This window comes from Neovison vison, chromosome 6 (assembly GCF_020171115.1).
Source record: "Neovison vison isolate M4711 chromosome 6, ASM_NN_V1, whole genome shotgun sequence".
Lineage (NCBI taxonomy): Eukaryota > Metazoa > Chordata > Mammalia > Carnivora > Mustelidae > Neogale > Neogale vison.
This window is the reverse complement of record NC_058096.1, coordinates 102,255,577-102,276,061: the sequence shown is the minus strand read 5'-3', so window position 1 is coordinate 102,276,061 and position 20,485 is coordinate 102,255,577. Positions and strand designations below refer to the sequence as shown.

General features: G+C 38.9%; 1 protein-coding gene across 1 annotated transcript in view; it reads right to left on the bottom strand.

Moving 5' to 3' along the window:
* Positions 1 to 20,485, bottom strand: part of KCNMB2 (potassium calcium-activated channel subfamily M regulatory beta subunit 2) — a 239,000-nt gene that overhangs the window by 48,001 nt on the left and 170,514 nt on the right. The gene's annotated exons all lie outside the window — the stretch shown is intronic.

The window sequence follows — 20,485 nt, the reverse complement described above, 5'->3', positions numbered from 1 at the left end:
CTCCAGACCTATATAAATAATGCACTTATATGCCTTGTTTCACTTAATTCTGTAACCCATATGAGGGCTCTCAATATTTACCAAAAGAGGAAAGCTATATTCAGAAAAGTGAGTAAATAGGCTCAAGTCACAGAGTTATTAAGTGATAATAACTCTGAAACCCATGCTCTCTTAACCTCTTTTGAGGTTTTTGAGAGCCCCCTTGCCTCCCACCCTCCAATTCCTCATATATAACATGAGGGAATTGAAAGAGATGAGTCTAAGGTTCCTTTCATCTGAGAAATTTTATTTCATCTGGCTTTGGAAATGGCAGCCAAGGTCTGTTCTTATGGCTTGACTTCTAATTTGTCTTTGGTGAGATACAATTTCTTTTTATTTTACATTCTGTTAATTTCTTAAATGAAGTCTTCAGTAATACTCATGGGAAATCTAGTAAAGTGGAAGGAAGAGAGATTAAGTGCCTAGGAAGAAGACAAAAGGAAAGCCCCCCAGTGATCCTTGAACAGGTTTTCTGTAGACCCAGGCATTTCTGTAGAGCTGGACATCTAGAGAAGAAATCTTGTTTTGATGTTAGGATTCCAACAGGCTCTTCTACATAATTTCTTCCATTTCCTAGCTGCCTCCCTTTTCTAAACCAAGTGTTAAACCCCCACTCTCTCCCAAGGGGGAGCTATGATAGTTGTAATCCTAGATGCTGTAGCAGATTGGTGAGAGAGATATTTTGGGGAGCAAAAATATGTGGTTCATAGGTCCAGCTGTGTTAGTCACTGGATGAACATAATTTGTCCATGGCCTCTCCCAGTAGGCTCTCTGAACTGACTACTGATAATACATGTAAAATTCGACTCTAGAGGAAACCAGCTGAACTTGCTGTTCTCAGCCCCAAATTGAGTAACCCAGCTCTTTCTTTTTGCCAACAGGACCATTCCTTTAATTTATCCTTGTCTTTAATTGCTAAATGGAATAGAAACCATGAGCTTTGAAAGCAGAGAAAACTTGAATTCAAGCTCCATTTCTGTCCTTTTGTTATCAGTAGTACATTGAATACAAACTAGTTAACTTCTCTGAGCCTCAATTTCCTTATCTATGAAGCAGAAATGTGATGTAATCCTCAAAATCTGTTGTGAGGATTAATTAAAATAATGAACCTGACATTACTGGCAGCTATTTATTTATGTGTAGCTATTCATGTGTATATAAATAAATGTTTATTTATATATCCTAATATACCTAATATGCCAAATTAAGGCCATTATCCTAATGAAGGGATTTGAAGCAGAATTCTTAGATATCTTGAATATTAGCTGGAGGAGCTATCAGAAATATTCTAGGGCATATGCTGATACTGAGGCTTGGTTGTTTTAGGTTTACTTAGATAGTTAAACTTTTTAAGACTGTAGATAAAAGGCAAATGTGTTTAATTACAAAAGTAGTTTTTCACAATGCAAAGGCACTAAGGGGGCAAAGGAAAATATTTTTAAAATTCTAAATCCTACTTTGATCCAGTGGAAGGAACTGTACTTAAAGATACAAGGGAAAAAATAAAAACAGCAGCAGAAATAGCGAATCCTTTTTGATACCTACAAGTTGAAGAAAAACCAATTTAAACTACTGGGATTTTATGGTGACTACTCTTGAGAAATATGAAATTAGATATAGAGTCCTTTTTAAAATCTGTGTTTTTACTATTGTCTAGAAAAATGCCAGATGTGATAATTCAGTTGCTGAGGATATTATAATATAAATACCTTGGGATAGTTTGCTTAAAGAGCTCCCATCTCCTGCATTTTGTAGCCTATATAATTTTGGGGTTCCACATTAGGGACTAAAAACCCAGGAGACTAAGAGAAACCACCTAAGAAGATGAGGGAGGGTCAGAAATTAGAATGCTGGGGCATCTGGATGGCCCAGTGGGTTAAAGCCTCTGCCTTCAGCTCAGTCATGATCCCAGGGTCCTGGAATAGAACCCCACATCAGGCTCTGCTCAGCAGGGAGCCTGCTTCCCCCTCTCTCTCTGCCTGCCTCTCTGCCTACTTGTGATCTCTGTCAAATAAATAAATAAAATCTTAAAAAAAAAAGAAAAAAGAAATTCGGGTCCTAGTTATTCTTTAACCCATACATTTATCCCTTAATGACCATCCAAATTGGAAAGAGGCACATGGGACACACCTTTACCTCTCACTTTCATTTCTTCCTTGCTCTGTGACATGGGATAAGTTAATTAACCTCTCTGAATCTCAATTTCCTTATCTGTAAAAATGAAGATTGTCATACCTCCAAAAATTGTTTCAGTATTAAACGAGAAGACATGTCAAGGGTCTGGCACATGATAGGTACTAATCAGTGTAAATCTCTCCTCCGAAGGGAACTGATTTGGTTACCTTGTCCAACCAGAAGAACTGTCTCTTCTCAAATAGAGAAAAACAGTCAATGGATATGGTTGGTTTCTTGAAAAAATCGACACCAATCCATTAAGAAGCATCGACTAAAAGTTGTTTCATATTAGAAGATGTTAAATATATAGGGATGAATGAAAGAATGATTTTCCTATCCCTCATGCCTCATCCACTCAGTATCCAAATTTTTGTATATAATTTCTTACTCTCTCTAGAGAACCACTGTCCAATAAAAGTATAATATGAACCACATATGTGATTTTAAGTTTTCTAACAATGAAAAGAATAAAAGGAAACAATAGAGGTTATGATAACAAATTTTATTTAACCAAATATACCCCATATATTACCAACATGTAATAAAAATAAAAATTATTGATAGAATAATTTATACCTTTTTGAAAAAAACGAAGACTTCAAGATTCAGTGCATATATTATACTTGTAACACATGGCAATGTAGACTAACCACATTTGAAATGCTCAATAGGTACTTGTGGCTAGTGGCTAGTGTTTTAAACTATTTTAAACCTACCCTCTGTCACTACATCAATTTTTGCAACAATAATATATCATCAAGAACAATCATTATTTTCATTTATTGAGTACTTGCCCTGTGATAAGTCCTGTGTTTTACATGCACCACATTGACAACTACCCTATTTTATGAAAGAGGAAGCTGAGGCATAGAGAGATTAAACAATCTGAAGTTCATACAACTTTTTAAATGGAAGATCTGGGATTCACATCCAGATCAATTTGATTCCAGTGTCTATCATGCTGTCTGGATTCCTCAAATAGCCTCCTACCTTGTTAGCTGCCTTGCAGCAGGATATTTTGATATGGCTACATCAAAATAGCTACTTCATATTGTAATACCATTATTTTGTTATTATTACCATTTTGTCACATATTACCAAATTACCATATTACCAAATTGTCACAGACATTTCTGACCTTCAGCCATCTTTGAGCCTAAACCTATCTGTCCTCCCCTTTATGAGGACCAGCCAAACCCTCATTTCCTTCTCAAGTCACTTAGAGCTGAAGGGCTGGAGTGAGGTGCAGGGATGTAATTGGTGTTCAGAGTAGGCCAAGATTGCTGGTGAAAATGTCAGCCTTGTCCCTAAAAAAGGGATGAGGTTTCCTTAGCTAATTCCAGATCTGTGGGTGCTACACAAGAGGAATCATACCAAGTAGCAAGGTATCTGCCAAAGACTATCAGGACCATTTGAAAAAGATTTAGGAACTGATTTAAAGATGCAAAGAAAAACAATCTGACTATCAATCAAAAAATGAGATGGTTGGAAATATAACAAATATGTTTAATTTGTAATTTCACAGTATTATTAGAAAGAAACTGACTACCAATAGAAGATGCTAGGAAACAAATTTATTAATTTGAAAATGGGTATAGGGAAAGAATCAATCATTTATCCTTCATTTTCAATATTAACTAAAGCACTGGAAAACCAAATAGTAGGTGAAGTAGTTTCTCTTTATAGAAGTATTTCACCTAATTAAAGAGGATGGGATATTAGAATTAAACTATCATACTTTCTCAACTCTTAAGAAGCCAAAGTTCCTAGACTTTGATCATCAGTGACTGTTATCATCAAACAAGAGAGCCAGTCACAATATCAATTATGAATTAGTCTTGTCAAAAAATCCCAAACTTGAATCTGATCAAAACTTTGGAACTAACGAACAATTTGTGGAAAACAAGGAGGACAGAAGAACATGTTATAAAATATAGTGGAGATGGCATCGGTGAAATTGAGACTTTGAGGACAGTCAGCCTGGAGTCTTTAATAAATAATTGCTAAGATAGAATAGAGAAAGAACCTGTAGATTAAATGAGACTTAAAAAACATTATTTACCAATTACAATGTGTGAATTTTATTTGGATTCTGATTTATAGATTACGAAAGAAAAGGTCATGTTCTCTTCTTTTTTTAATCTTTATTACAGTCCAGTTCCTTTCCAAGTAGTTTTTTTTTTTAAAGATTTTTATTTATTTATTTGACAGAGAGAGATCACAAGCAGGCATAGAGGCAGGCAGAGAGAGAGAGAGAGAGAGGAGGAAGCAGGCTCCCTGCCGAGCAGAGAGCCCGATGCGGGACTCGATCCCAGGACCCTGAGATCATGACCTGAGCCGAAGGCAGCGGCTTAACCCACTGAGCCACCCAGGTGCCCTCCAAGTACTTTTCCTAAGCATGCTTTTAGTCAGGTTACTCCCTTGCTTAACATCCCTCCATGGCTCTTTATTATCTGTAGGTAAACCCAAGGAACATTTCACAGGCTCTAAGTGCTCTACTTTAAGGAGGGGAGGATGTTACGTGTGAACTTTAGGGAAGGTTTCCTAGAAGGGGGGAATTGATAGGATAAGAAGGGTAGAGTATTAGGCAGAATTTCTGGGAAGGGTGATCAAAAAAGCTCACTGAGGTGACATAGTATGTGGGGGTTGGAACTTCTCGAAGTGGAGGGTTGATGTTGTGTAGCTGGAGAGGGGGAAGAGCTATGAAAACCAAGTCTGGGAGGAGTTGATACTTGTTGCAGTGGGATTCATCATTGCACTTTCCTTTTGTTCCCTAAGTATCACCCTTTATGACACACATTCCCATGCACTTTGCTTCATGGGAGTAAACTCCAAGTTCTTCAGGTCAGGCTGCAGCATAGGCCCTTAGTTAGGAAACAGCTTTAATGCAGGGGACTTCATAACCAATCACAGTGCAGTGTCTCTTGGTATCCCAGTTCAATGCCAAGTGGTCGTGGTGGTAAGGTAGAGTCCAGCAACTGGTGGCAGGAGTCGGGGTCAAGAGTGCTAGAGCTAAGGGAGGGATGTTCTAACTGGCTAACCGAGTCAGCAGACAAACCCAAGTCAAAGAATGAAGTGCAAATCCAAACACCAAGGGTTATATTCAGATTCAAAGACTGGCCTTAACGTGTTCCCCAGAGAGAAAGGTGGTTCAGGGCCATGGAGAATGACACAGTGGCCTCCAGTCCTTCCAAGAGTTGAGACAAGCTTGGCTCCAGATGCTGGGTGTCAGCCTGGAACAAGTGGGGAGAGGGTCCTGGCACAAGTGAGATAGGCTTGGAGGCAGGTGCTTTTCATCTTTATAGGTGTGTGACTCTCTGCTTTCCGCCTCACTAACTCTGTGGCTTTGAGTTGACAATTAAGCATAGGCTTATTTCCTTATTAAGCAAGGCTTGTTTCCTTATTTTTTTTTAAAGATTTTATTTATTTATTTGACAGACAGAGATCACAAGTAGGCAGAAAGGCAGGCAGAGAGAGAGAGAGGAAGCAGACTCCCTGCTGAGCAGAGCCTGATGCAGGGCTCGATCCCAGGACCCTGGGATCATGACCTGAGCTGAAGGCAGAGGCTTTAACCCACTGAGCCACCCAGGTGCTCCTGTTTCCTTATTTTTAAAATGGAATTATTACTGGCATATGGAAGGAACTCAATCAGGTAGATCTTTTTAATAGATTTATCTCAAAACTTCAGTTATGTCAAGGTCAAAAGATGACCAATTTCTTTTTTCCAACGATTCTCACTTTATATAAACTGATATATAAGATGAAAACAAAGCTCTTCTCAAACTCATGTTTGCCATATTGCTTTCAAAACACGGCAAAGAATGAAAATAAACACTCCAAACAAATTATAGGGAAAAAGATGGTCATTGTTTCTTTCAAGGAATGGAATTCTGTAAGAAACAAGAAATGCAGCTGCAGTAGCCAAGGATAGCTGCCACTTGAGTACATTTGGCTAGAATAGTCCATTATGAATTATTGGGCCAGAGAGATTGTTTCAGATGCTGTGGTATATCATAGATCCAGACTTCACACGGCACTGGATAAACACGTTTGTCGAGGAAAACCAAATGATAAACCAACATAAACTAGTGTTAGTGACATAAATATTTATGCTTTATGGAATTTACCTAAAAGAATCAATTACTATAAATACCTATTCACTGTTAACTGACATGGTAAGCCCTTCGTCATCTGAGACTCATAAGATCCTTACAGGTCATTCTTCTTCTTTGTGTGTGATGTTTCAATCCTTTGGAATGCTCTAAATGAGGAGAATGTTCTAAAAGACTCCAGTGGTGAGGAATCTACTTTCTTCGGAGACAATCTCCCCCTCCCTCCCAACCCATTGTCAGACATTTATATTTGCTGGAAAGTGTTTCTATAATTTGAGTTGGAATATGCCTTCCTAGAGTTCCACTATTGCTCTAGGTTCTACAGGCTGGATTACTTTCCAGATGTTTCATTCAACTGTAATATCCTAACTAATACTTCATTATGAACTGAATGTTATACAACTGTTTTTCACATAACATGATCTCAATTTTTTTTTATTTTAGTCCCCTGCTCAGACCATACCCCACTGGTTAATGTCTTTCCTAAGTATCATGAGCAGAACGAAACTAAAATTTATTATTTAATAGTGCTATATATTTTTGAATTAATTTAGTTGCCACAGAACTTTTATAAGGTAGGTACTTTTATTATTCTTCTCTTACTGATGAGGAAACAGAAGCATAGAGACTTTAAAGATTTTATTTATTTATTTGTCAGAGAGAGAGAGAGAGATCACAAGTAGGCAGAGAAATAGGTGGGGGAGGGGGCAATCAGGCTCCCCCCGGAGCAGAGAGCCCAATGCAGGGCTCGAATCCAGGACCCTGAGATCACAACCTGAGCCGGAGGCAGGGGCTTAACCCACTGAGCCACCCAGGCACCCCGAGGCACAGAGACTTTAAATAACCTGCCCAAAGTGACAGAGCTAGTAAGTAGAGGGATATAAAATGAACTCTAGATGATTACATTCAAAATCTACACCCTTAAACATGGCACAGTTGTATTTTTCTGAATATAATACTTCTAATGTCATCTGATTACTGTTGAGAATGACTAAACTATCACCTCCTTCTATGTATGTATCTTGAGAGACCACATTCATACTTTTGGCTGCTACAATTGACTGTGATACATACAGGGGATTAAGTCAAGAATCAGATCCTGAAATTCCACACCTGCCTTGCAGAGACCATGCAGAGGTCCTTATCTTGAAGGTGATGGAGTCCTACTTTGCATTTAAGATGATGGAATCCCATTTTGCATTTTTTATTTTGGTATCTCTCACATATATTTGAACAAAGGGGAAAGCCACATGATCATATTTACATATTTGAAACATTACTATAAAGCTAGTATTGAAGATCAATTAGAGCAGGATGAAATGATAAGCAGGGAATTAGATGGTAATGAGGACAATAACCCAGGCAAGATCCAGAGGAAGTGGAGATGGTAAAGGATGAAGAGATCCAGGCAGTTTTTGGAAGGTTATAAGGTGAGTGAGTGGATTGAAGGGAGACATTGTGATGGGAAGACGATTTAAAAAGGATTTTCAGGCTTCCCTTGAGAACTGTGTAGAGGGTGGCATCATTTATCACAGCGGGCAACGTAGTAAAGGGAGTGATGCTCTGGGGGCAGGGGTCAGGTGGATGGGGTTTGGTGGAGGGCAAGGGGTGATCAGGAAGGATAAAGAAAATGCCAGTCAAAACATCCAGGAGAGAGGGCTGTGGGCAGTGGATATGTGCAGGAAATCAGATGGGAGGCCCAGATGTAGTCAGTGTGCTACAGTTTGGCTTTTGTTCTTGGGAGCCCCAGAGGATGAAGTCTCATAGCTGCCCTTGATGTCTTCCTGTGTCAAAACTCAAGCAAAAGCTTTTCTTTATTGCCTTGTCAGTTGTAAATGAATTTACTTTTACATAAAGAATGATGTTTGACAAGAGCCATATTCATTACTTCAAAATGTTCCCCGAATACTCTAGCAGGGTGACCATTTAAATGGCATGTCTGATGATTTTAAGTAGTTCTCTCTCAAGAAAATGAATGCTTATTGTCAGAATCTAATATTTTAGTATAAAAATACAGGAAATTTAGGTCTCAGGAAGATAAGAGTTTAGAGTCTGCTTTGTCTAGAATACAAATGTTAGGTATTCTTCAATTTCCTCTCAAAACAAAGATATATTTTTTTATCTTTTAAACATTTTTTGTGAGCTTCTCATTTACTAATATATTCATTTATGAAATATTTGTTAGAAATGTTACTAGGTCAGATACCATACAGGGTATGAGGGATTAATTCTCTGGTTTTGGCCATTATCAGAAATATGAGAATTCTTTTTTTTTTTTTTTTAAAGATTTTATTTATTTATTTGACACAGAGAGATGACAAGCAGGCAGAGGGACAGGCAGAGAGAGAGGAGGAAGCAGGCTCCCTGCTGAGCAGAGAACCCGATGCGGGGCTCGATCCCAGGACCCTGAGATCATGACCTGAGCCGAAGGCAGCAGGTTAACCCACTGAGCCACCCAGGCGCCCCAGAAATATGAAAATTCTTAAAAGAAATCAAATGCTTAAGCACAACAGTGAACGTGGTAAACTCACAACAAATATTAATTCAACTGCTAACCATTTTTAATAGCCCATTTAAAAAATATTTTATTTATTTATTTGACATACAGAAATCATAAGTAGGCAGAAAGGCAGGCAGAGAGAGGGAGGGGGAAGCAGGCTTTCTGCTGAGCAGAGAGCCCGATGCGGGTCTTCATCCCACGACCTTGGGATCATGACCTGAGCCGAAGGCAGAGGCTTTAACCCACTGAGCCACCCAGGTGCTCCAGCCCACTTGTGGGAATCAAATATTAATTCTTGCTCCAAAGTATCAAGGATGAACTTTGATGCATTTTTTGGAATCAGGCTACAAATATTACATGAAATAGAGAAAACTGAGCCTGGATAAGAAAGCAATTCCATACCTGCATTTGTATGAAGATGGTTCTGGGAGGCCTATTAGCCTCGGGAAGTTGAAATCTTTTGCTACCTTACACAAAGCTTCTAGTCAAAATTAAGGTCAAAGAGACAAGGAGAATACTGAGGTGTTAAATAGAGAGAACACAATTTTAACCTTTAAAACTGCCCTAGGTTTTCAAATGACATCTAAAATGTTGGTAGAGTTTTGAGTGGTTGTCCCTACTATCTGCTTTGAGAGTAGGGAAGAGAAAGATAGTAAAGCTGTTCTAAGTTTGAGTGGAAAAAAAGAAGTTCCTGTAACTTCGTACAGGAAGACACCCAACAGGCTCTAGTTCTTTAAAACTTGCCTCAAACAAGTCACTTTTTCAACATGTATTTATTGAGCACTGTTAGACTCAAGTCATTGTTACCTACACAGGAAACTTAACAGAGGATAAAACCAGTCCTCATAAAGCTACTAAATTAAACCATATAAAATTGTGGATATTTGGCCATTTTTGACCTACTCAAATGGCAATTCCATATGGTTTCATCTAACATATTCAAATGGGGATAAAGAGATGGAAAATAAGGGGGACTGTACATTTATCATGTCAGTTGGTGATGAGTGTCCTGGGGAATATTACCCAGGGTAAGGAGGGTGATGCTGTGGGAGGAGGGGTTGATCATTTATATACAGCAGTCAGGGAAGCCTCACTGATAAACTCACATCTTGGTAAAGAAGTAAAGGATTGAGCCAGTGGTATGGAGGTAAGAAATTTCACATGCAAGGCAGGAAAGTAGCAAGTGTAAAGATGCTGAGGTGACCATGTGCCTCTTGTTTTTGAGGAACAGCAAGAAGGCCACTCTGGTTGCAGCCGAGCAGGTGGGTGGCAATGGCCAGAGGAGAGTTAGAGACATAGGAGGCAGGCAGCCAGGTCTGCATAGGGCTGGAGGCTAGGTCAGGGACTGTCTCTTGCCTAGAGTGACATGGGCAGTCCTTGCAGGACTTCGAGCATTGGAAGGGCATGATCAATGTAGATTTCCCTGAAGTCATTGTGCCTACTTGTTGAGGGCAAGGGTTGAAGCATGGAAGGAATCATTTGTTGAGGTTGTAGAACTTGTCAGGGCAGAAGAGGATGGACTTGTGGAGTGCTGTGGTAGCAGTGGGGGTCCTGAATATATTGTGAAGGTAGAGCCTGACAGGATTTGCTAGGGTTGATGGTAGGATGTGTGAGAAAAAGGGGAGGTGAAGATGATTCTGAGATTAATATGTGATTTTGCTGTTGCCAGGTAAACACAGATAATTATGCACAAACATAATTATAATTTAATGAGCATGTATGTGTTTAAAATCTCTGACTAGATTTTGTGCAATTGTTTTTCCCAAGAGTAAATGTCTATTGGATTTACCCGATGTTTATAGGCATTTCTATTCATTCACTGGAGCAGTAATCCTGGAACCAACAATACATAAAAGCTAAGAGCCAAACAGAATTGGGTTCTGACTCTGACACTTAACATAAGTATGAGGTATTTTTCCTGGAAGCCCCAGACACCTCTGTTACATGAGGCAAATAAAACCTACCTGGAGTGGTGGTTGTGGTTAAATGAGATAATGCATGTAATTCATGTAAAAGATAATGTATGGCTTTGTAAAATAGCAATGACTATTTTATATAATGTGTATGGACAGTACTGGAATTCTTGGCAGGCTTCTGCATCATTTTTGCGTGTTTTATCTTATTTTAACCTCTGGAGCTTTTACACCGAGAGCCATTTTTTATGATGGGTTTTGTTTTGTTTTTTATGTTGGTAAAAATAATGGTCATTCTATCTCAAAAACGTCACTGAAATTTTGTGACACTTGTAAATTAATAAAAGTAATTAAGTGAAAACTCTGCTAGGCCCTGCCTGGCCCTGCCTGGCCCTACCCAATGTCATACTTGGTCTCCACCTTCTGGCCATACTGACTTGAGGCAGTCCTTCTTGATCAGACTTGGGCATTCAGTGTCAAGATAATCCTGATGCTCCTGTCTCTTATATTTCTCAGTCATTAAAACTATATTTCTGCCTTGATTGCTATCCCTAAATTCCTATGGATATAACCTAAATATTATCCTCTGATTCTGAGAGTGGGGGACCTGCCTTCTTCTTGCTACAGCCTATCTCCGAGACTGGAGCTTGGTTCTTGAATACCTATCTGCCTTGTGACCATGACCCTATTACCAGAGTAACCATAGAATTTAGTACCAAAACTAGAACACTTTGCAGAGGAAACACAGAGCTATTAACAATTATGTTAGGACAACCCTATTTATAGCTATATAACCATAGGTCTGGATTTGCATAGGACAGTCCAATTTTTGCCTGCTTTTTCAGCAGTACTGGTACTTTTTTACTCTTGAATTGTCTTGATTTGGACAATAAATGTATAACCCACCAACTGAGTTATAGAAACCTACTGGAACATATCTTTTTCTGTTAAAGGGTAACTTTATCAGAGACTGAATCCCTGTATAATACATTGATCTGTTTCTAAATTGTACTCTGGTCCATTGATATAATTTTCTTATTCTGGCTTCAATAAAATTTGATTACTATAGCTTCACAGTGCATTTTATTTTTTTTAAAAGATTTTATTTATTTATTTGACAGACAGAGATCACAAGTAGGCAGAGAGGCAGGTAGAGAGAAGAGGAAGAAGCAGGCTCCCTGCAGAGCAGAGAGCCTGATGTGGGGCTCGATCCCAGGACTCTGGGATCATGACCTGAGCCAAAGGCAGAGGCTTACCCCACTGAGCTACCTAGGTGCCCCCACAGTGCATTTTAATACAGGAGAGAACTAGTCCATCATTTTTTCTTCTACCAAAAATTTCTTGGCTATTCTTTAGCATTAATTCCTCCAAATGAATTTTAGATATAGCCTGTCAAATTCTGTTTTAAAAATCTTAGGATTTGGATTGTAATTGCACTGATTTTTGGGGTAAATTTGGAGAGAATCAACATTTTTACCAAATCAAGGGTTTCTGTACTTTTTGTCTTCCTGCTTGGACTTCTGAATATCATTGCTGACTGTGGATTTTCAATTCCTATCTCTATTCACCTTTTGAGATAGCCCGCTGGTTGGATTTGTCTCTGTAGTTATTTATGCTGCATGGAGAGTCTAATGCCTTGCATTGACTGTACTATTTTTCAGGGGTCAGACTGGGTCAGACCCTATATCTATCCTGCTCCAGCAGGAAGGCACTGTTTCCCATTTCACCCTGACCTTGTGCAAGAACTGGCCATGAAAGGGCAAAACCATAAGACATGATAAAATGTACTTTAATTAAGTAATACAAGCATTCTGTACTCTTAGAGGACTTGAAAATGCATATACATGTTATATACTGTAATGGGAATATAATGGTTAAAAAAAATTGAATGGGTCCGTGAATTCAAGGTAAATTAGAGACTGTACATATCAGGGATGAAAAGCTAAATCGACGAGGTCAATTAAGGAAGGCGCATTTTGAAAACTGAAGGAGTCTGCATTGTGAGTGGCAGGTTACCTTTCAATATCGTCCTGCTGGGCTCTTTAATGTTCCCAGATCTGTAAACGTAATAGTTTCTTCTCCGAGGAGGGGTTGGTGTTTTGGGGTTTGTTTTACTTTGAACATTAGACAGTCCCCCCTGGGTAAGTTAGCAATTTGCTGTCACATTGCTGTTCAATGTTAGTACATCACTGGGCATCCTTCTCTTTCAGGCTTCACTTGTGCAAAAATAAGAGAAATGTGTGAAAATAAGAAACACTGAATTGATGAGTCTGGTTTAGTGTTTTATTTGCTGTGTAAGCTAGAGATGGGGCTCTTTTATTATTCTCTTTGTTTATGTGAAGGGAATTACAACACAAGTCAGTGGGATAAATGAGAGGAAAATGCAGATCTGCAGTCTGAAAAGTAAATGCTCATTGACTGTCTCCCATAAAGGGAGGGCACCTCCAGAGAAGTGAAATGGCAAAGCAGGGATCCTGAGACCAATGCTTCCTGACCTTTTAAAATTCATGCCTCCCACAGTGCTTTTCATTCGGTTTTCTGACTAGTCTTGTGTGATATTGTGATTTGTAATATGAGGTACATATTTGGTCTTCTTCCTATTTCTGGCACAGAGCTCCTAAAACCCTTGGAATTTCCCAAGGAAAGCAGCAGAGGTGTCTTTTGTTATGTTAAGGAGGTGACTTAAGGAAAGCACCTTTGGTTGGGGGCTCTTTGCCAGGAGAATAGACATGGGTTAGAGGGTTGGAACTTTTGCATCCCCAAATTCTGGGGAGGTTGGGAGAGGGTTGCAGCTTCCATCAATCACCAATGGCCAATCAACCCTGCCTATGGAATCCAGCCTTCCTCAAAGTCACACAAGGACGGGGTTAGGAGAGCTTTTGGGTTGTTGAACACACAGAGATTTGGGGAGGGTGATATGCCTGGGGAGGGCACAGAACTCTGAGCACTCTTTCCACATTTGCCCTATGCATCTCTTCCATTTGGTGTTCCTGAGTTACATCCTTTTACAATAAATGGGTAAACTAGTAAGCAAAATGTTTCCCTGAGTTCTGTATTCTAGCCACTCTAGCAAATTAATTGATTCCAAGGGGGGCAGGCTTCAGAAACCTCTGATTTATAGCCAGTAGGCGAAAAACACAAGTAACAACCTGGAGCTTATGATTGACATGGTGGAGGCAGACAGCAATCTTGTAGGACTGAACCCTTAACCTCTGGAATCTGATGTTGTCTCCAGGTAGATAGTGTCAGAAATGAGTTGAGTTGTAGAATATCCTGCTGGTGTCTGAGAAATGATTGATATTGAGTGGGAATCATTCCATACCCTCCCCAACACACACACACACACACACACACACACACACACCCTACACACACATGGAAATAGGGTCCAGGAAGTATAAGGTTAGGCAGAAAATCTCAAGCAAGACAATACAGTAATTGGGAGAAACTGGCTTTTAAGAGAGAGACTGCTGCACTACTGGGGAGGAAAATGGTCTAGGCATCAAGGTCTGAGGTCTGAAGGAGAGCAGGTGCTTAATAAAGTGTTGCTGAAAGAATCTTTGAATAAATTGTTCTGGGAGGAGCTATAACTTAAATTCCTATCTGCATGGAGTGGATAATGGAGGAAGATCATCTCTGGGAAAAAGAGACTTATCAGGAGCCAGTCAAATCGAACATGGACACAGCAGCCCCTGGTGGAGCAAATGATTAGATCAAAGGAGAATGGGTCTGGACAAAAGTCCTGTCTAATGGATTGGCCCAATGTAGACTGTGTGTGTGCGTGTGTGTGTGTGCGTGTGTGTGTGTGTGTATAGATAAGGAGCTCTGTATCTCAGTACTAATGAGGCACAAACCTGTACACAACTTCAGGCATTGGGCTGTAGATGTCAGATGGGTCTAGACTGAGATTTTGTGGGTTGAGGTGAGGGAGAGGTTGAATGGGGGAACAATAGTCATAACTGGCACCTCATCCTAAATCTGAAAATAAAACCTAATCCCTAGTTCTACTCACAAGGGTTATAGATGGATGAAGAGTATATCTTGAAGTACTGGTCCTACCTTTGGCATTTATTCAAGACTTATACATAAATAATTACTTTTTAAGATTTTGGTTTGTGTTTCTGTTTATAATACATGAAGAGACATGGTAGAAATAAGATAACAAAATATGAAAATAAAATAACAAAAATAAGAAAATATGAAAATAAAGCAACTCAAGATAATAGTGTAGTTGTCACAAGGTGGTGAAATTAATTACCAACTCACTTGCATAAAAGATATTTTTCATAGAAATCTGGAAGAGGGAGATACCTTTTTGGGGAGGTAAGGGAAGATTTTACATATGAGGTGGGATTGGAAATGAATTTTTGTGTTTCAGTGAAATTTGGAGAGGCAGAGAGGAATGGAGATGTACAGAAGTAAATGTGGAAAGGAAGAAAAACCACAGCTGTATTGCAGAGATGGTGTGTTGGAGAAAAAAGAAAGTCTTAGCTCAAGAATAAAGGAGGGAGATGGGGTGCCTGGGTGGCTCAGTGGGTTAAAGCTTCTGCCTTCGGTTCAGGTCATGATCCCAGGGTCCTTGGATCGAGCCCCGCATCGGGCTCTCTGCTCAGCGGGGATCCTGCTTCCTCCCACCCGTCAGCCTGCCTCTCTGCCTACTTGTGATCTCTGTCTGTCAAATAAATAAATAAAATCTTAAAAAAAAAAAAAAGAACAAAGGAGGGAGAAGGTGACAGAGGAAGGCTGAGTATAGAATAGAATATTTGGAGGAGGAAAGACAGGATAGTTTTTCTTTTACAATTGCCATCTTCTTAATAGAAGTAGGAAAAAGGGCATTTAATTGAATGTGAAGGGAGCAGAGATAAGCTTGAGGGTATGATAAATAAGGAGAAGGTCTAAAATACATTTTTTGAGGAGTTCTGGGGGCTGGAGAGCAGACAAGGGGTTCATAAAAGCTTTGCTTTGTATGAAACCAGAAAGGATAGACTCTCCCCACCCCAAATGCACACACATACTCGCATATATACCCACACACATAAACACACAGCCAAACAGATTCTAGCAGAACTGATCTAGAATCCTGACTGGCATGTGCTGAAGAGGAGGTAGGTGGGTGTTGTAAGAGGAGAATTGGTGACGGGCTGGGCAGGAGGCAAGCTAAGTCATGTTTACTAAAGAAAACGTTCTTTTCTTATCTCCTCTCATGCTCCCTTTAGAAAAATAAATAAAAGGTAGAATGAAAAGTCAACAAGAAATGGGAGGTGGTTTTATTTTATAAAACAGAAAACGAGCCAGGCTGTAACAAGTCTCCTCTCTCGTCCTCTCTTAAGGAGAGGGCTAGAGTAGCTGGCAGGTGGCACATGTACTACTAGCTAGCACATGTGGGGTGTAGAAGCCGTAACGGTGCACTTGAGGTAAGAAAGAGTGGACTCCAGGAGTCCGTGTCCAGTCTCACACTCTGGGATGATTATTTCTTTGGCGCCTACTTTTCAAGAAAGCATAACCACCATTTTTGTGAACAGGAGGGTACAATTTTAGTTGGATGTACTCACACTGCCAGGATTGCTGTACTACATTATTCCTTTCAGACATGAAGGAACAATATACTATTTCTTTTTCTTGCTCTTCTAAATTTAGTTCATTGTTCTCATTGATTGGTTTTCATAGGGTCTCACGAAGTATTATTATTTACTTATACTGGTTCAGTTATTGCATGTCATTCTGGGTAATACAAACCCAGACCAACTCTCCTTATTCACATCAGTCTTAGGATAGTCTGCATTGGCCATGAATGCTCAAAATAATTAGTTGTTCTGATTATCACTCTTTGACCCCAGGAGGTGATATGTTGTAATGGTAGGGTATTAAGGACGTCTGTTTTTTGGGTAATGATCTATGAAAAATCAGTTTATTACTCAGTATACCACCATGCTTCTTGTTATAAGGTGTTTATTTGCATAAAGATCAAAATATGCAAAAGCATTTGTTTTTAACAAATGGCAAATGGTATGACAGAAAGAACACTGGACTGTGAATCAAATCATGGGAGTTTAATTCTAGCTTCTTCATTTAATGTCTAACCTTGATCATTTAATTTCCCTGAGCCTTGGTTTCCTTTCCTATAAAATAATCCAAATCCACTTGCATTCTAAAGTGGTTTCCTAGTTTTAAATGTCACTCTGTTTAGAAGTGATAATAACTTTGTGAGTCTTGACTTAGATATTATCAGTCCCATTCTTCAGATGATGAAACTGAGGCACTAAGGTATTTTCAAAGTCATGCCACTGGAAAATGGTGGGAGTAGGACATGACCCACTGTTTTCTATTTCCAAATTTAAGATTTGTCCCACCACTCCACAGTGGCATTTTTGGCTTGATTCTTTTACAAGAAATAACAAGATTCCTTTAGAAGAAAATGAGCTTTATACGATCAAAAAATATCATCTAACCTTCTTCTCCACCTCAGACACAGACTCCCACAGTCGCACCCTAAATTTTATTGTCACCAGTAACTGTATCATCTCAGGAATCTTGATTTCAAACATCCTATTCTGTTTCAAAGTTTGTTTATTCCAAGATCCTCTCTGCTCCAAATTTTTATCTCATTGAGTCCCCCAACCCAATGTCACTGCTTCTTCTCATTATCTATTAACTTGTCACCTCCTCTTTTTACTTCTGTCATTACCTAAATTGATTTCATGGTCTTTCACTACCTCCCTCCCTTGCAGACAATCTTAACTTCCTTGCCTCACTTTTCTGTCATTGTTTTTGTTGGACTAAACCTCAGCCTTGAGTAAAAACAACTATCCATCTTCACTGTTCCCATATAGTGGTAGCCACACTTTACTGAAGAAAATCACAAAGCCTGACTTACTGGTTTTACATTAAATAATGACTTTCAAATGGCATTCAGCCATCACCTATGGTTCCCTAGTGAGTTCTCTCTCTCTCTCTCTTTGAAACAATTAATTCATCTCTTCATCTTTCCTGTCAAACGTCCCGCAGTTTCCTATTCCCTAACTGATGACCTTGCCATTACCACCACAGATCTATATGATAGACCCCCTCTCTTCTGTGGGGGATATGTCAGAGCACCCCAAGTGGATGCCTGAAACCATGGGTAGTACTGAACCCCAGATATACTAGGTTTTTTCTTATATAAGCATACTTCAGAAATATTGCGAGTCTGCTTCTAGGCCTCCACCATGAAATGAATACCACAATAAAGCGAGTCAAATGAATTTCCTGATTTCCCATTGTACATAAAAGTTATGTTTACACTATACTGTATATAATGTCTATTAAATATGCAATAGTATTATGTTAAAAAAGTAAATACCTTACACTATACTGTATATTAAGTTATGTTTACACTATACTGTATATAATGTCTATTAAATATGCAATAGTATTATGTTAAAAAAGTAAATACCTTACACTATACTGTATATTAAGTTATGTTTACACTATACTGTATATAATGTCTATTAAATATGCAATAGTATTATGTTAAAAAAGTAAATACCTTAATTAAAAAATACTTTATTGCTGAAAAATGCTAATGATCATCCGAGCTCTCAGTGAGTCACAATCCCTGATCACAGAACACCATAAGAAATATGATAATAATGAAAAAAAATTGAAATATTGTGAGAATTACCAAAATGCAATGCAGAGAAACAAAGTGAGCAAATGCTATTGGGAAAATGGTGCCAATACACTTGCTCAATGCAAGGTTGTCATGAACCTTCCATTTTTATTTTTTTAATTTTTTATTTTTTGGTTTTTTTTTTTTAAAGATTTTATTTATTTATGTGTCAGAGAGAGAGGAGCAAGAGTGAGCACAGGCAGAGTGGCAGGCAGAGGCAGAGGGGGAAGCAGGCTCCCTGCCAAGCAAGGAACCCGATGTGGGACTCGATCCCAGGACGCTGGGATCATGGCCTGAGCTGAAGGCAGCTGCTTAACCTACTGAGCCACCCAGGCGTCCCGAACCTTCCATTTTTAAAAAGAAACAAAACAAAACAGTATTATGAAATGCAATAAAAAGAGGTATACCTGTACACTCATGCCTATGATAGAGTTTAACTTATAAATTAGTCACAGTAAGAGATTATCAATGAAAACTAATAAAATGGAACAATTATAATAATTATAACAAAATACTGTAGTAAAACTTATGTAAATGTGCTCTTTCTCTCTCAAAATATCTTCCTATACATCACTTTTCTTGTGATGATGTGAGATGGTAAAATGCATGTGATTAGATGAAGTGAGGTGAATGACATTGGCATTGGGACATAGGTTTAGGCTACTGTTGACCTTCTGACAATATGTCAGGAGGAGGGTCATCTACCTCTGGACTCTGGTGGACAATGAGTAACTGAAACGGCAGAAATAAAACTGTGAATGGGGGGAACTACTGCACATTTGCTAGTATCTGTTTTCACCTTTCCTGTTTTTCTTCATGGGATGCCCTCTCCATGTACCCATCCAAGATCTTTCCCATAGGATTCTCAACTTAGGATCCTGTTCTCTTCTATTTCTGCACAGTTTTCTTCCCTTCCGTTGCACCCCTCTTTATTGATTTAGTGATTATGATCATCCAATTTGCAAGATTCTAGAATATTCCATATTAAAAACATTTTCCTTGATCTTGCATTTCCCATTCATTACCTCCTTGTTTTTCTGCTTATCTTTACAGTAAAATTTTTGAATACATTGGGTACACCTACTGTCTTCTCTTCCTCATTCTCTATTTAATCTTAATACATTCCAATAGAATGTTAATCCCCATATCTCACTAAAACCTCTTGTCAAGGTCAATAATGATTTCTAAAGTGCCACAACCAGTGGACAGGCCTTTATTATAAATTTACCTGAACTCTTGTCAGCATTCACTATAGTCAACTACTTATTTCCTGAGCAACTCTCCCCTTTTGGGTTCCATAACATGACACTGTCTTGGTTTTTCCTTCCATCTTTCTAATTGTTTCTTCTCAGTCTCCTTGAGTGGTTTCTCGGTCTCTACCTGTTTTCCAAGTGTTGAAATTACTTTTCTTCTTTGTCTAGGCTTCCTAGATGGCTTCATCAAGTTCCATCACTTTAAATATCATCTATGGCTAAGTGACTCCCAAATTTGTACCTCCAGACTTACTTCCTGCACTCGACTCTAGTTTCTCAAGTCATAAATTTAAGAATAACTTTTGATTGTTTTCTCTACTTCACCATGATTTCCCATATCCAGATAATCTCCATACTTTGTTGTTTATATCTCCAATATATCTTTCAAATTAGTTTTCTTTCCTTTGTTACTACTATTACATCCCTGGTTTAAGCTCCCAACATTTCTCCATTTCTCCTATCTGCACTTCAGTAGTAGCCTCATTTGTAATGTCTCTACTTCCTTGATTTCTCCCTTATTGTTGACACCTTATAGCAGTTAGAGAGATATTTCAAAGGGGGAAATTGGACTGAATCTTTCCTTGCTCTAAATCTGCTAATGGATTTCCTTTACTCTTGATATTTGAGCTCTTGGTGGGCCCTGTGTGCTCTCACTGACATTATTATGTCCTATTCTTCCATTCACCCACACTGGACATGGTAATTCTCCTTAGGGCCTTTGCACATACTGTTCTCTCTTCCTAGAATTCTTTGCTCCCAGCACTTGGCTTGGCCAAATCCTTCTGATCTTTTTGTGTTCAGCTCAAGATCACGTGTCTAGGGAGGTTTTGAATTACGATTCTAAG